The sequence below is a fragment of the Ruditapes philippinarum genome, unplaced genomic scaffold (genome assembly GCF_026571515.1).
Source record: "Ruditapes philippinarum isolate M1 unplaced genomic scaffold, ASM2657151v2 ctg741_1_1_1_1, whole genome shotgun sequence".
In the NCBI taxonomy this organism is placed as follows: Eukaryota; Metazoa; Mollusca; class Bivalvia; order Venerida; family Veneridae; genus Ruditapes; species Ruditapes philippinarum.
Window position 1 is genome coordinate 551,078 of NW_026867313.1, and position 15,118 is coordinate 566,195.

The 15,118-nt window shown below is 33.8% G+C and overlaps 1 long non-coding RNA gene across 1 annotated transcript; it reads right to left on the bottom strand.

Moving 5' to 3' along the window:
- Window positions 1-4,626: 4,626 nt before the first annotated feature.
- On the bottom strand, window positions 4,627-12,375 carry LOC132735683 (uncharacterized). The gene is made up of 3 exons (XR_009626486.1): window positions 11,926-12,375; window positions 5,554-5,716; window positions 4,627-4,847 (listed from the first exon to the last, which is right to left on the bottom strand). It is a non-coding gene; the product is annotated as an uncharacterized LOC132735683 (long non-coding RNA).
- Between the last annotated feature and the right edge of the window lie 2,743 nt (window positions 12,376-15,118).

Genomic DNA, 15,118 nt, shown 5'->3' on the forward strand with positions numbered 1-15,118 from the left:
AATCAATTAAACCTTGACCAGTCAAGCAATAGACAGGTATAACTGGATAAACAGATTATGGCTGTTGCAAACACACTTCTGAGAGCTTTAGCCGTTATAATACTGCTGGAACCCTGTAACTCATATGACTTTGCCATCATTATAGAGCCAGGCCAGTCTGCACAGGTCTTAAACATGAGTGCATTTAATATTGTTAATTGGTTAATTAAATTTTGATTTTCATCTTGACATCCCCAAATATGAAAGCCAGAGTTATGTAACTTGCCCAGATCATGTACTTTGTATTGATTAGTAAGTGTATAAACTTAGAAGCCATTGGTACAGGTAGAACTTAAGAAAAATCCAACTTACCATTCTAGGTTAACCTCGTACGGACAGACAGACAGACGGACGGACAGACGGTTCAATTACTATATGCCCGGGGGCATAAAAAGGGGCATAATTATGCAAAAAAGCAAATCAGAGTTATGGTAATTATGCCAATTATGTTAGATTATCAAAGAAAAAAGTGTGTGAAGTTTCAATCCATTCCCTTCATAGTTATAAGAGATACCAGCTTACAAGCAAAAACTTAACCAAGAATTTCTAAGTCAAAAAAGGGGCATAAATATGCAAAAAGGCATCCAGAGTTATTGGACTTGTGCCAAAACAAGTGTGTGAAGTTTCAATCCATTCCCTTCAGAAGTTATGGAGATAGCAGCTAACAGGCAAAAACTTAACCACAGGGACACCGACGCCAACAAATGGGTGACTGCATTAGCTCAATTATTCTGTGAATAGTCGAGCTAAAAATCCAAGCTGAAAAGGGGTATAATTTGATCAAATCCATGACAAAGTTATGGATTCTTAAGCACTGCACCTCAGGCCAATGAAAAAAGCTAACATACTAAATTTGGAGTCAATCAAACTTATAGTTTTAAGTTGATATCTCAAAGGCTTTTATAGTTATGCTCTGGACAAAAATTAAGTATGAAAAATAACAAAGGGCAATAACTGAAAAATTATGCAGGGCACAGTTATCATTCTTGTGCACTGAACTCCTCCTCAATATGACCTATCAACCTATGAAGTTTCAAGTTGATACCTCAAATACTTTTTGAGATACGCTCTGGACAAAAATGTCAGACAGAAGTACTGACGGACAGACGGAGACTATTTCTACATCCCCCACTGCCTTTCGGCGAGGGATAACAAAGGGCAATAGCTCAAAAATGATGAAGTGCACAGTTCAAGTTCTTGTGCAGTCTGCACTTCTTCTCAATGAGATCTATCATTATATGAAGTTTCAAGTCAATAGCTTTTAAAATGACTAGGAGAACTGGCCTGGATAAAATTAATGTATTATAATAAATAAAGGGCAATAGCTCTAAAAATCATGAAGTACAGAGTTCTTGTTCTTGTGCACTGCACTTCTTCTCAATGTTCTCATCCTGTGAAGTTTCAAGTCTATAGTTTTTATAGTTAAGGTGAAATGGCCAGGACAAAAATAAAGTATTATAATAAACAAAGGGCAATAACTCAAAAATCATGGAGTACAAGTTTTTGTGCACTGCACTTTATCTCAATGAGATATATCATCCTATGAAGTTTCATGTACGCTTTTATAGTTTAGGAGAAATGGCCCGGACAAAAAAAATATGAAAATTAACAAGGGCAATTACTAAAAAAACAAGAAGTGCAGAGTACAAGTTCTTGTACACTGCACTTCTTCTTAATGAGATCTATCATCCTATGAAGTTTCAAATCCATAGCTTTCATAGTTTAGGAGAAATGGCCCAGACAAAAATAAAGTATGAAAATTAACAAAGGGCAACAACTCAAAAAATAAGAAGTGCACTCTCAGCAGAGTACCAGTTCTTGTGCATTGCACTTCTTCTACATGAGATCTATCATCCTATGAAGTTAAAAGTCCATAGCTTTTATATTTTGGAGAAATGGCCCGGACAAAAATAAAGTATGACAAGAGCCATGTCAACATGGCCATCCCCCGCCGAATGTGTTTGCTCATTGGAAGAATGTATATGTACATTGTAGTAGAGCAGAATAATTCCATTTTAAGAGGTCTTTTGGTAATGAAAACTGATGGCTATAGTGATTACAGATTTGAAACCTATGTAAATACTGATGGCTGAAAATAACAAAGGGCAATAACTGAAAAATAATGCAGGGTAGGTTATCATTCTTGTGTGCTGCATCCCTCCTCAGTAAAATCTATCCACCTATGAAGTTTCAAGTTGATACCTCAAATACTTTTTGAGAAAAAAATTGAATTGAAAAATTAAGTATGAAAAATAACAAAGGGCAATAACTCAAAAATTATAAAAGGTACAGTTATCATTTTTGTGCAGTGCACACCTCCTGAGTGAGATCTATGCACCTATGAAGTTTCATTTTGATATCTCAAAGGCTTTTTGAGTTATGCTCTGGACAAAAATTAATTTTGAAAAATAACAAAGGGCAATAACTCAAAAATAATGCAGGGCAGAGTTATCATTCTTTAGCACTGCACTCCTCCTCAATGAGATCCATCCACCTATGAAGTTTCAAGTTGATACCTCAAATACTTTTTGAGATAAGCTCTGGACAAAATAGCATGAAAAAAACAACAAAGGGCAATAACTCAAAAATTGTATAGGAAGAGTTATCATTCTTGCGCACAACATTCCTCCTCAATAAGATCTATCCTTCTATGACATTTCATGTTGATATCTCAAACACTTTTTGAGTTATGCTCCACTCAGGTGAAAAATTAGGTATGAAAAATAACAAAGGGCAATAACTCAAAAATTATGAAAGGAAGAGTTATCATTCTTGTGCACTGCACACCTCCTGAGTGAGATCTATGCACCTATGAAGTTTCATGTTAATATCTCATAGGCTTTTGGAGTTATGCTCTGGACAAAAATCAATTTTGAAAAATAACAAAGGGCAATAACTCAAAAATCATGCAAGGTAGAGTTATCATTCTTGTGCACTGCACTCCTCCTCAATGAGGTCTATCCACCTATGAAGTTTCAAGTTGATAACTCAAATACTTTTAGAGATATGCTCCGGACAAAAATTTCGGACGGAAGGACGGACGGACGGAAGGTCGGACGGACGGAGACTATTTCTATATCCTCCGCCGAAAATTTTTGGCGGGGGATAAAAATGAACAAAGGGCAATAACTTAAATTAAGAGGTGCAGAGTAACAATTCTTGTGCACTGCACTTTGAGTCATTAAAAGAAGCATGCATACCAAGTTTGGAGTCAATCCAACTTATATTGACTGAGTTATGACCTAAGGGGATGCAGCCACTGACAACGCCGCCGACAAAAATAACCCCTATGTCACCTCTGTCAGGGAGACACAAAAACAACAGGATTATGCACAGTGAAACAATACTTATCAATAAAAAAGTATCCTTTTCTACTAAGCACAAGCTATCATTTATTCAAAGAAATCGGGGAAAATAAAACTATTACCATTAATCATTATTTATATTATTTTAATTGGTAACGCGTATTATCTAGTTAAGTAAAATAAAATAGTGCTTAAAACACTAATCATATTCAATCCTTTGATAAGACATTAATGAGTAGAACCATTGCAGACATTAAACATGCCAGACAGTTTGCGAACTTTATACCGATCCTTTGTAGCATTTTTGCTATTGAAATCACTAACATCCCGGTCAATTTGCCCCTTTCATCAGCCGACCCTTTCCTATTTGTGATCTCATATTCGCCGCCTTTTAAATACTTACACTAACTGAAAACTGTTGCCTTGATGGTAGATTAATTTCCCTGTTAATTTTATCTTTTCTAATGTATCTAAAGGAGTATCGTCAATCTGTTGGCAAAATTTAACAATCGCACAAATGTTTAGTTTTTTAAGAAATGTCATTTTTACATTTAACACTGTGACCACTGCTGTTCAAAACTTCAAAAAGTAAAAATAAACAAAGGGCAATAACTCCAGAATTAGACAAGGCAGAGTTATGATTCTTGTGCACTGCACATCTACCCATTGAGATCTATTCACCTACAAAGTTTCATGTTGATATCTCTTATAGTTTTAGAGTTATGCCCTAGACAAGATTTTTCTATAAGGGGAGATAATTCAAAAACCGGGCAAAATAGAGTTATGGTTCTTTGACACTGCACTCCCCCTCAATATCCTCTACCACTGTATGAAGTTTAAACAAATTATCTCCAAGGGTTTTCAAGTTATGCTCTGGACAAGACAACGGACGGACAGACGGACAAGGCGCCGACTATATGCTCCCCCGAAATTTTTCGGGGAGCATAATAAATTATAAGAACAACTTAGCTTCAATAACTTTTTGATGTGCTATGCTAGGTGCATGTTACCATGGTTTTTCAATAAAGCAGGAAACACGCGTTTAGCATGATCAATTAATAAACTGATCTAAAATTGTAGAAAACATGTTACGTTTGCTTAATTACATATGAAAATATTCTAAATTGAATGGAATATGAAGCTGCAAGACTCTAAGTCTTATTACTTTTTGAACAACCCTCATATGATTTATTGTCAACTACATGTCAAACTTGTGTAAAAAAAGTGAAGAAATAAAGTTATATGGCAATCATTTAACTAACATAGCTCTCCTTTATTCTTCAAATATTAAAGCTAATGAAAAGAATTATCATTATTTCATTGTACTTACTTTTTGAAAGATACTGAACATAAGAACCTGTCAGTACTCAATACACTGTGTCACCTACGTTGACAAAGTGCAGTAAAATATCTTTGTTATACAGTGTGCAGCTTCTACAGCCAATTTGATTGTTGCTGAGAGTTGTTTTCTCCTCAGATATTTTGATGACTTTCACTGCATGACTGATAATTTAAAGATATTATTGATCAACAGAAGGCCATACTGCAGAGGTTACACTGTATTATTTTGGCACGGTTCAGAACTTTTCACTATTTAGGGGAGATGATGTGTAAGCGGCCAGATAGCTCAGCCAGTAGAGTCGCAATACAGTATTCCAAAGGTCCCTGCACATTTTTCTCACCCTGTGACATTTGGCGCCTAACATGGGGCTGTGACTATATATAGCTCAGGGTTAATTAACATTGCTCTGTAACTCTGTGAAATTCAAGGACTAATTTCAATATAGCAGGGGAGTATGTCATGGTTCAGAACTTATAATGCACTATTTAGGGGAGATGATGTGTAAGTGGCCGGATAGCTCAGCCGGTAGAGCGGTGGTACGGTATTCCGAGGGTCCCAGGTTCGAGTCTTGGTCAGGCTGCACATTTTTCTCACCCTGTGAAACATTTTTATCAAGATGCATGCTATTTTAATCTAATTGTGCCATAGCTTAACCCCTGACTGTACCTACATATTTGCAGACATACAAGTTTTAAGAATCACAAAAAATTATTCAAAGTCCCAAGAAGGATCCATTATGGCAAAAGATATCTTGCAGAATCTTTAACAACCAAGTCACCAAATGCATCAAATTATGTACAAATATTTACATCTAGTATTGCAGATTTGCAAAATTATTTTAACAACCAAATCATAAACTTCACTTACCAGTTCATCAACTAAATCTTTTAGTCTCTGAATTATGAATAAAGTTCTTCTGTTTTGCCTCATCTCCAACTTGCAAGATATTCTTGGTAATAAACATGTCAATCTGTCTTGTCTTATATCACTGGCTTTAGTTCTAATAACTGTCTTTTGTAGTTACCATCTTCTTGAAAATAAGAAACATTTTGCTATAAACCTTGTGAAGGTATAATGTGAATATGTTTACAAATTTAATTGCAAGTCATGTAACATGTAAGACAATTCTGAATTTCAACATTACAGGAATATCTAAAATTGACAATAAAGTTGGTTTTTAATGAAAATACAAGAAAATTGAACAAATTCTAATGTTTCTCCATGAATAAACTGGCTACTTACTTTTTAAAGCATTTGCAAAGAACTTGTTTATTTATCAATTGCACTTATTACTACATCATGTACATGTACATTTTTGTGTAACTTGACTATTACTGTGCAAGGCATTAACTGTTATATTTTGAATGTGTGAAAAATAAGATCATGTGACCCTGTATTTTGTCACATTGTTACAGTTGGCTGAATTATTGTGTGTAAATGCTGGGCTGTGAACCTTTACTCTCAATTATCAATCAATTAAACCTTGACCAGTCAAGCAATAGACAGGTATAACTGGATAAACAGATTATGGCTGTTGCAAACACACTTCTGAGAGCTTTAGCCGTTATAATACTGCTGGAACCCTGTAACTCATATGACTTTGCCATCATTATAGAGCCAGGCCAGTCTGCACAGGTCTTAAACATGAGTGCATTTAATATTGTTAATTGGTTAATTAAATTTTGATTTTCATCTTGACATCCCCAAATATTTATTGGTTAAAACATATTTATTTAAGTTTGATTTCAAAACAAGTTCTTGCAACTTATATAATAAGTCACTTGCGAGTCCGCTTCCTGGAACCAACCAGTACTGGTATCATATGAAGAAAAATGGTTGTGACCCAATTAGAGCTCAAACCCATGATCCCGGGTTGAGAAGCAGACACCTTAACAACTAGGCCACCACTCCTCTTAAATATTGATTATGAACAGTTCTTTAAATGAAAGGTGTAACAGACAATTTAAGAAATTCCGCAGCTGCCATAAGGTTTAAATAAATGTATGATAGAATGGATACAGCTTAAGTACCCAGTTGTAACAAATGTCTTACTACAAATCCAGGGGTAGCAAGTTTGATTCCCTGTTATCCCAACTCTATAAACAAGAGCTGGTTTGATGCGGGTGATGCTCCCTGAGTAGGTGTTGGACACAGAAATGTACACCTCATGTAGTTTCAGATTTATGTCCCGCACAAAGTTCAAAGTGCAATAATTCCAAAATTAGGCGTTAGGCAGAGTTATTGTTCCAGGAAGCGCACTGCACTTCTTTTCAATAAGATCTATCTACCAAGTTTCTTGTTGATACCTTACTTAATTTCACAGTAATGTCCCGAAAAATTTCACATTGGAAATTAAATAAGGGCAATCGCTTCAAAAATAGGCAAGGCAGAGTTAAACGTTGTTTTTTTTGCAGTACATTATTATCTATGCAATGAGATCTATCTACCTACAAAGTTTTATGTTAATACCTCTTATACTTTCAGCGTTATGTCCTGGATAAAGTTCAAAGTGAAAAACTGAATAAAGGGCAATAACTACAAAAATTAGGCATTGGGCAGAGTTAAAATTTTTTACACTGCTCTTTAACCCAATGAGATTTATATACCTACTAAGTTTTTTGTTCCTATGTCTTATAGTGTCAGAGTTAGGTTCCTGACAAAGTTCAAAGTGTACAATTAATAAACAAAAGACAATAACTCCAGCAGGGCCGGCAAAATCTGATTTTGACTTCCAAAGTTAGACAAGGCAGAGTTATAATTCTATTGCACTGCACAACTTCTGAATGAGATCTATCTACCTACAAAGTGTCTTGTTCATATCTCTTATACTTTTAGAGCTATGTCCTAGACAATGTTCAAAGCATAAAAATGAGCAAAGGGCAATAACTCCAAAATTAAGGTAAACAGGGTTACAATATTTTTGCACTGCACTTCTATTTAATGAGATCTATCTACCTACAAAGTTTCTTGTTGATAACTCTTATGGTTTCAGAGCTATGTCCCTGACAAAGTTCAAAGTTAAAAAAATTAACAAAGGGCAATAATTCCAAATAAGGGAAGGCAGAGTTATTGTTCTTTTGCACTGCACTTCTACTTAATTACAAAGTTTCATGTTGATATCTCTTATAGTATTAGAGTTATGTCCCGGACACAGTTCAAAGTGTAAAAATGAACAAAGGGCAATACCGGTAACTCCAAACTTAGGCATTAGGCAGTGTTACGGTTATTTTGCACTGCACTTCTATCCAATGAGATCTAGCTACATACTGTACATAATTCCATGTTGAAATCTCTTATAGTATTGGAGTTATGTCCCAGATAAAGTTCAAAGTGTAAAAATGAACAAAGGGCAATAACGGAAGGCAGAGTTATGGTTATTATGCAATGCACTTCTATTCAATGAGATTATCTATATGTACCTACAAATTTTCTTGTTGATACCTCTTATGGCTTCAGAGCTATGTCCCAGACAAAGTTCAAAGTGAAAAAATGAACAAAGGGCAATAACTCCAAAATCAGGCAAGGCAGTAATAATTCTTCAGCACTGCACTCTGTCTCAATGCCCTCTACCACTGTGTGCAGTTTAAACAAATCATGTCCAAGGATTTTCAAGTTATGATCTGGACAAAATGGACAGACAGACAGACAGACAGACAGACAGACAAACAGACAGACAGACAGATAAAAGGATGGACAGACGGACAAGGTGGCGACTATATGCTCTCCCTATCCTTAGAAGCATAAAAACAGCCTTTTAGATGAGATTTCAAATACTCTTAAAATTTTCATCTTGACTTCCCTATAATTGATGATAGACAGTTCCAAAAATTGAAGGTGGCCATGTCCATTTTGAAAATTCAGTAAAGGTCAATATGTTTTTTAACATAATAAGCAATAAAGGCAGTACATAACATCACATTAACCTGACATTTAAAACAAGAACTCTGCAAATTAAGTCATGCAGGGCAATATACACAAAATGCAACTTTGTAACAATAATCAAAATAATCTTTTAATAATGGAACAGACACAATGCATTCGTATTTTTTTTCAAAAAATGTTTTATATTAAATATCCTTACCATAACAAGAAATTATACAGTTTTTATTCAAGTTGTCAATTATTTTAGCTACATATGCTTCTCTTAGGTATTTCAGATTATCATCCTAAATATATATTTGAATTAAAATTTTAGTCTACCGGCCCCCACACTCCAATATTTGGTCAGTCTTAACTGATGTACAGCAGGACAGAAGGACAGATAAATGAAAATTCTTCAGGACTCCCACTACAGTACCCCTAAATGGTTCGGGCATAAAAATAACATCCAATTTTTCCAATGTCGACATTTCGATGTTTTACAAAAATAAACAAGAGCCATGTCAACATGGCCATCCCCAGCCGAATGTGTTTGCTCATTGGAAGAATGTATATGTAGTACAGCAGAATAATTCCATTTTAAGAGGTCTTTTGGTAATGAAAACTGATGGCTATAGTGATTACAGATTTGAAACCTATGTGAATACTGATGGCTGAAAATAACAAAGGGCAATAACTGAAAAATAATGCAGGGTAGGTTATCATTCTTGTGTGATGCATCCCTCCTCAGTAAAATCTATCCACCTATGAAGTTTTAAGTTGATACCTCAAATACTTTTTGCGAAAAAAATTGAAATGAAAAATTAAGTATGAAAAATAACAAAGGGCAATAACTCAAAAATTATGAAAGGTAGTTATCATTCTTATGCACTGCACACCTCCTCAATGAGGTCTATCCACCTATGAAGTTTCAAGTTGATTACTCAAATAGTTTTAGAGATATGCTCTGGACAAAAATGTCGGACGGACGGAAGGTCGGACGGACGGAGACTTTTTCTATATCCCCCGCCGAATTTTCGGCGTGGGATAATAATTTCAAATCTCAGCTTTATATGCTTAAAAGAAAATAAAAACAAGCAAAATCCCAGATGCAAAACTACACATACTAACCAACTGTCCTGTAAATTTTCAGTACTCTATGTCAAATACATTTTGGAACTGTTATTACTAAATTAAGGGCAATTACTCTACAAATCTGAGTTAATATACGATTAAACCCCCAGGTGAACAACTAAACTAGTGACAAACATTTCTGTAAAGTTTCATGACTCTAGCTCAAATATAATTTTTGGGCTATGCATGGCATAAATTGAAAATTGCAAATTTCAACAAAATCAAGGACAATAACTTTATGAATAATGAATAAATCCATTTGCATACACACAAATGCACACCTTTGCATGCTGATCACCATTACTATAGTTTCATGACTCCAAGTCAAATACTTTTTGGGCTATGCATGACAAGTTAAAAATTGAAAATTTCAACAAAGTCAAGGACAATAACTATAATAAATAATGAATAAATCCATATGCATACACACATCGCACAACTTTACATGCTGACCAACTATGTAGTTTTATGGCTCCAAGTCAAAACACTCTTTGTGCCCTTTGTGTTGATAATTGCAAATTTTTACTTAGTTTAGGGCAATAACTCTGACAAAACTAAATAAATTGTAAGCAAACCTTCAGGGTGCACAACTACACATGCTGATCAACATTTCAGTAATTTTATGACTCCAAGTCAAATACTCTGTGCTCTTTGTGTTGAAAATTGCAAATTTTTACTAAGTTAAGGGCAATAACTCTGACAAAACTAAATAAATCGAAAGCAAACCTTCAGGGTGCACAACTTTACATGCTGACCAACATTTCTGTAATTTTATGACTCCAAGTCAAATACTCTGTGCTCTTTGTGTTGAAAATTGCAAATTTTTACTAAGTTAAGGGCAATAACTCTGACAAAACTAAATAAATCGAAAGCAAACCTTCAGGGTCCACAACTACACATGCTGATCAACATTTCAGTAAAATTGTTGACTAGCTCATATGCACTTTTAGAACTACATGTGACACAACATGAGAATACATGCAAGTACAGACGGACGTATAAGGGCAAATCTAAATGTCCCACTAGAGTGGGGACACAATCATTACACAAACAAATACATCAAAAATTATGTGTTATATAAACATGAAAAAGGGGAAATAATTCTCACAAAAGTGACAGTAACTAAAATATTTTTCTATCTGTTTACTAGTATGTCAAATACTATAATGCTCAATAAACAAACAAAGTTAAACAGAAATATAGATCTATTTATGACTTTTCTAGAAATATGATTTTTTATGTCATATATGTACATTTTTCACCAGCCGGATATAAGTCTAAAAAAAAAAAACAACGAAAAACAAAATGCCTTCAGTTACAGTAAATAAAGAACTTGCATGCAAATCTTAACAAATTGAAGAACTTAGGATTATGTTTGGCAGGTGGATTTCAGCTATAAAGAAAACAGGCTGGTGAAATGCCCGATGGAGCCTGGGACATAAGATAACTAAGATAGTCCCAGATCGAGCTTAGACATAAAATATCATATTTCTAGAAAAATATTTAATATTCTTCTTTCTCACTTGTTTTGTTTATAAAGCATTGATATATGATACAAATCAAAATCAAAATAGTTTGGTTATCTTTTATTTTCTTAGAATTATTTCCCCTTTTCCCATTTTCCAGAAACAAAATATTTGAAGTTCATAAAAATTATATTGTAATGTAAAATTCTAGAATAAATAAATAGAAATGTGTCCAACAACTTCATTTGCTCTAGATTATTGCGCCAATACCTTTATTCTTGATTAAATATTTTGTTTCTGACATTTATACTTTGACAATTCTTTGATACTGAACATAATACTTTGAAGTTTTCTCTGAAAACTGAATATAATGTATGCTGAGAGGTGATTGCGCAATGAATTAGAGTATAAAGAAGTTATTTAACCTATTTTATTTTACACTTTGCATATGTAACATACTTTTAAAGGACTTCAAAAATTATGTGTTATAAAAACATGAAAAAGGGAAATAAATCTCACAAAAGTGACAGTAGCCAAATATTTTTCTTTCTGTTTATGTCAAATATTATTCTCAATAAACAAACAAAGTTTAAAAGAAATATCTTTATTTCTTTTCTAGAATTATGATTTTTTATGACATAAGACCCATCGGGCATTTTCACCAGCCTGGAAAACATCAAATTTAAGGAATTGATTCACCCTTTCTTTTTACTATATTTATTATTAGAGAAATAGTGGTATTTGAACTGTTCAAGAACATGAAAAATTAAAATATTAATACCTCTTCCCTATAGATTTCCACAAACAGACGATTGAACTTCAGCGTGACATTTCTGTGTTTATTTCATTTGGCATTTTCAGACTGAGCTACTGATTGGTTGAGGTGACAAGCGTACTTCAATAAGGGTTTTCAAAATAGAAAAAATAATCCCGAGCTGAATTAAGATTTTCCTGATAAATTATCCATTTGTTAGTTTATCATAACATATACAATTCTTTATGTCTAATACATTTGGATACTTGGCATTTTAAACAAGAATTTCGTGACTTTCATGCAAAGTTAGACCACCGCACACAGCCGTTCAAGGCGTACTATACTATACAGTTATATACATGTCGGTATAAAAACATCGACAGACGGTAAGTATTTATTTGTATCATAGTTTGGGGCCCTTTCTGTTGAAAATGTCACTGTTAAATCGTATACATATACATGCACAGTGCGTTAACTTGTCCAGAGCATGCCCATTGATTGGTTCATTTTGTCCGGAGTTTACATATTGTGACGACAGAGAAAGGGATAGCGATAGAAATGTCATATTCAGATGCTCGTTCATTGGTTGCTTTTTTTGTGGGGTTTCATATTGTGGTATCAGGGAACGTGTTTTTATGTTTGACTGATACAAAAGAGAAAGAACACTCGGGGGCTACGGCCCCTCGTACAAATCAGATAGTCTCGTGTTTCGATGCTCTTTCTATTACTTATTTTTAACTGTGTTCGAGTTCGATTTTTAAACGTAAACATTTTGTTATTAAGATATTTAAAACCATACCTTCAAAAATGCTTTTCTTTTAATTTAAAGATATATGGTAATGTCTCAAAATTTGAGTAACGTCACCAACCAATCGCCTGGATCTATTTAATGATAACATCGACATCCACTCATCAGCAAGACGCTGGAAACATTTTAAGGCTATTGTGCTATAGTAACTAGGAACTCCTAACAAGTTATCTCCTTCATGTAAGAGTTCTTCCCCCGTGAAACTTGGCAATTATTTCGATGTTTCTCTTAAAACTATACATATTTCACTCACTGACAGCCTAGAATCAACGTTATGCAAATCTAGACACATTTAAGAATTATCTTATTACGTCAATTTTCAAAGTAATATACGTAAGCGGTTCTTTTGACATTATAACACTTTCATAACAATGATGATAAAAGTAGGCTCTTGAAGGTTACATGTACTTCTCACGGGGGAGGAACCGGTGAACTGTTACACGAAATTGAAAATTTTCTGTCTGGAAAAGAAATTGTTAATACAGTTATATCTAAAGCAAACACTAAGCTTAAATGTTTTTACAGAATATGTAAATGTCTATCTTTTAACTGTAGAAAACTGCTTTGTTCTGCTTTAATCCAATGTCACTTTGACTATTCTTGTTCATATTGGTACGAACGTTTAAATAAAAGTCTGAAAAAAAAAGAAACTTCAAAAGTAGCTCAAAACAAAGTCATATAAGGTTTATAATAACTGTTACGGAGTTTCTGGAAAACGTTACGGATTTCGTCAGAAAAAAATTTATATATCGAGCAAACACTCGTGAAAAATGGTAATTTTCATCTTTTAAAAGGAAGTTTGTAATGATAAATTAAGCTTGACATACAAATTGTATTATGTGTCAAAAAAGCTTTTTAGTCTATTTTTCATGGTCTCTTGCTTAAAATCTGGTAGTTTGGAGTAAAAAGTTCCAATTTTTTGCTCATCCGTACACATAGACCTGCCCATGTGTGATTTTTTTTCCTTGCCATACCTTTACTTAATTACCTAATTTAATGGAAAGTTGCAAACATAAAGGCCTTACTCACAAATTTATGCCCTGTTTTTCAAATGTCACGTAGTTCTTGTGATAACTCTGGAGATGTCCTAAATAACTTGTGTTACTGCCAGTGTGTTTCTTTTGCTAAGTTACGGCACGTTTGAGCGTATTTTACTAGTCAATAAGTGTGTAAATTATTATGAAGCGTAGAACGTTTATCATTTGCACAAAAAGTTGGTTATATAATGTTGGTTTTGGGTGTATTTCAATTCAAGAGATATTTTTCTTTCCTCAGTTTCTTGTGCCTTTTTTAGAATTATTACAAGAACTCCGTGACATTTGAAAAATCGGGTATAAATAAAGTAGCCTGGGCTTTATGGTTCCAACTTTCCATTATAAATAGGTAATTTAGGTATGGCAACGAAAAAGATCACAATCGAGAAGGTCCATATGTACGAATGAGCCAGTTATTTGGAAATAATACTCAAAACTATCAGGCTTACAAAGCAAGCTTGATCTTAGCACCTCAAATTCCCCATTTAAAGTTAAAAAATACCAATTTTACGTGTGTTTCTCCAGTATACAATAAAGTTCTCCGACGAAATCCATAACGTTTTCTAGGAGCTCCCTGACAGTTATTATAAGAACTCCTGACAAGTTATCATAAGACTTCCATCCTTCGTGTAACAGTTCCTCCCCCGTGTGTCAATTTTTTACCTTTGTTGAAAAGGACATTGCAAGATCAGTTTATTCAAGAGTGTTTAAATTTAAACATCTCCATCCTTCGTGTAACAGTCCCCCCCCCCCCCATTTTAAATTATATATCTAAACTTGATTACTCTCGAAACTTCAAAACCACATTTTGTTATGAATTATATTTGAATTATATTTGGATAAAATGCCACATGATGAATTAGGAAAACGTTCACATGATTAACACTATGCATATTCACATAACTAAAAGGTTGAGCTGGTTAAATACAATAGAACAGATAGAGACAACAGATTATGTAAAATGTGCAATCAAATTGCCATCGGAAATGAATATCACTTTTTGCTTTGTTATACTAAATATTCTGAAATTCGTTATTGATATATTAGGCATATTTTATGACCCGCAATAAATATGTTCAATGCTCTTACATCTCCAACAAATAAGAAAAAATATCATTTATCAAAATTTGTTATTTAAAGAAGCTTTTGAGACACGTAATAATGCCCTTGAAAATATAGCTGTTTTATATTAAATGTATGTATTCTAAACCATTGCATTATTGCATGCTTTACGTGTATAATTTATAAATAGTCCAAGGCAATTGATTTTGCTGATTTTTGCCAATAGCTTGTTAAACTTAATTTAAATTAATATGTGCTCTGGTCCTATCGGTCATATACAAAATATTTTACACACATGCTTTAGACTGTGGAGCAG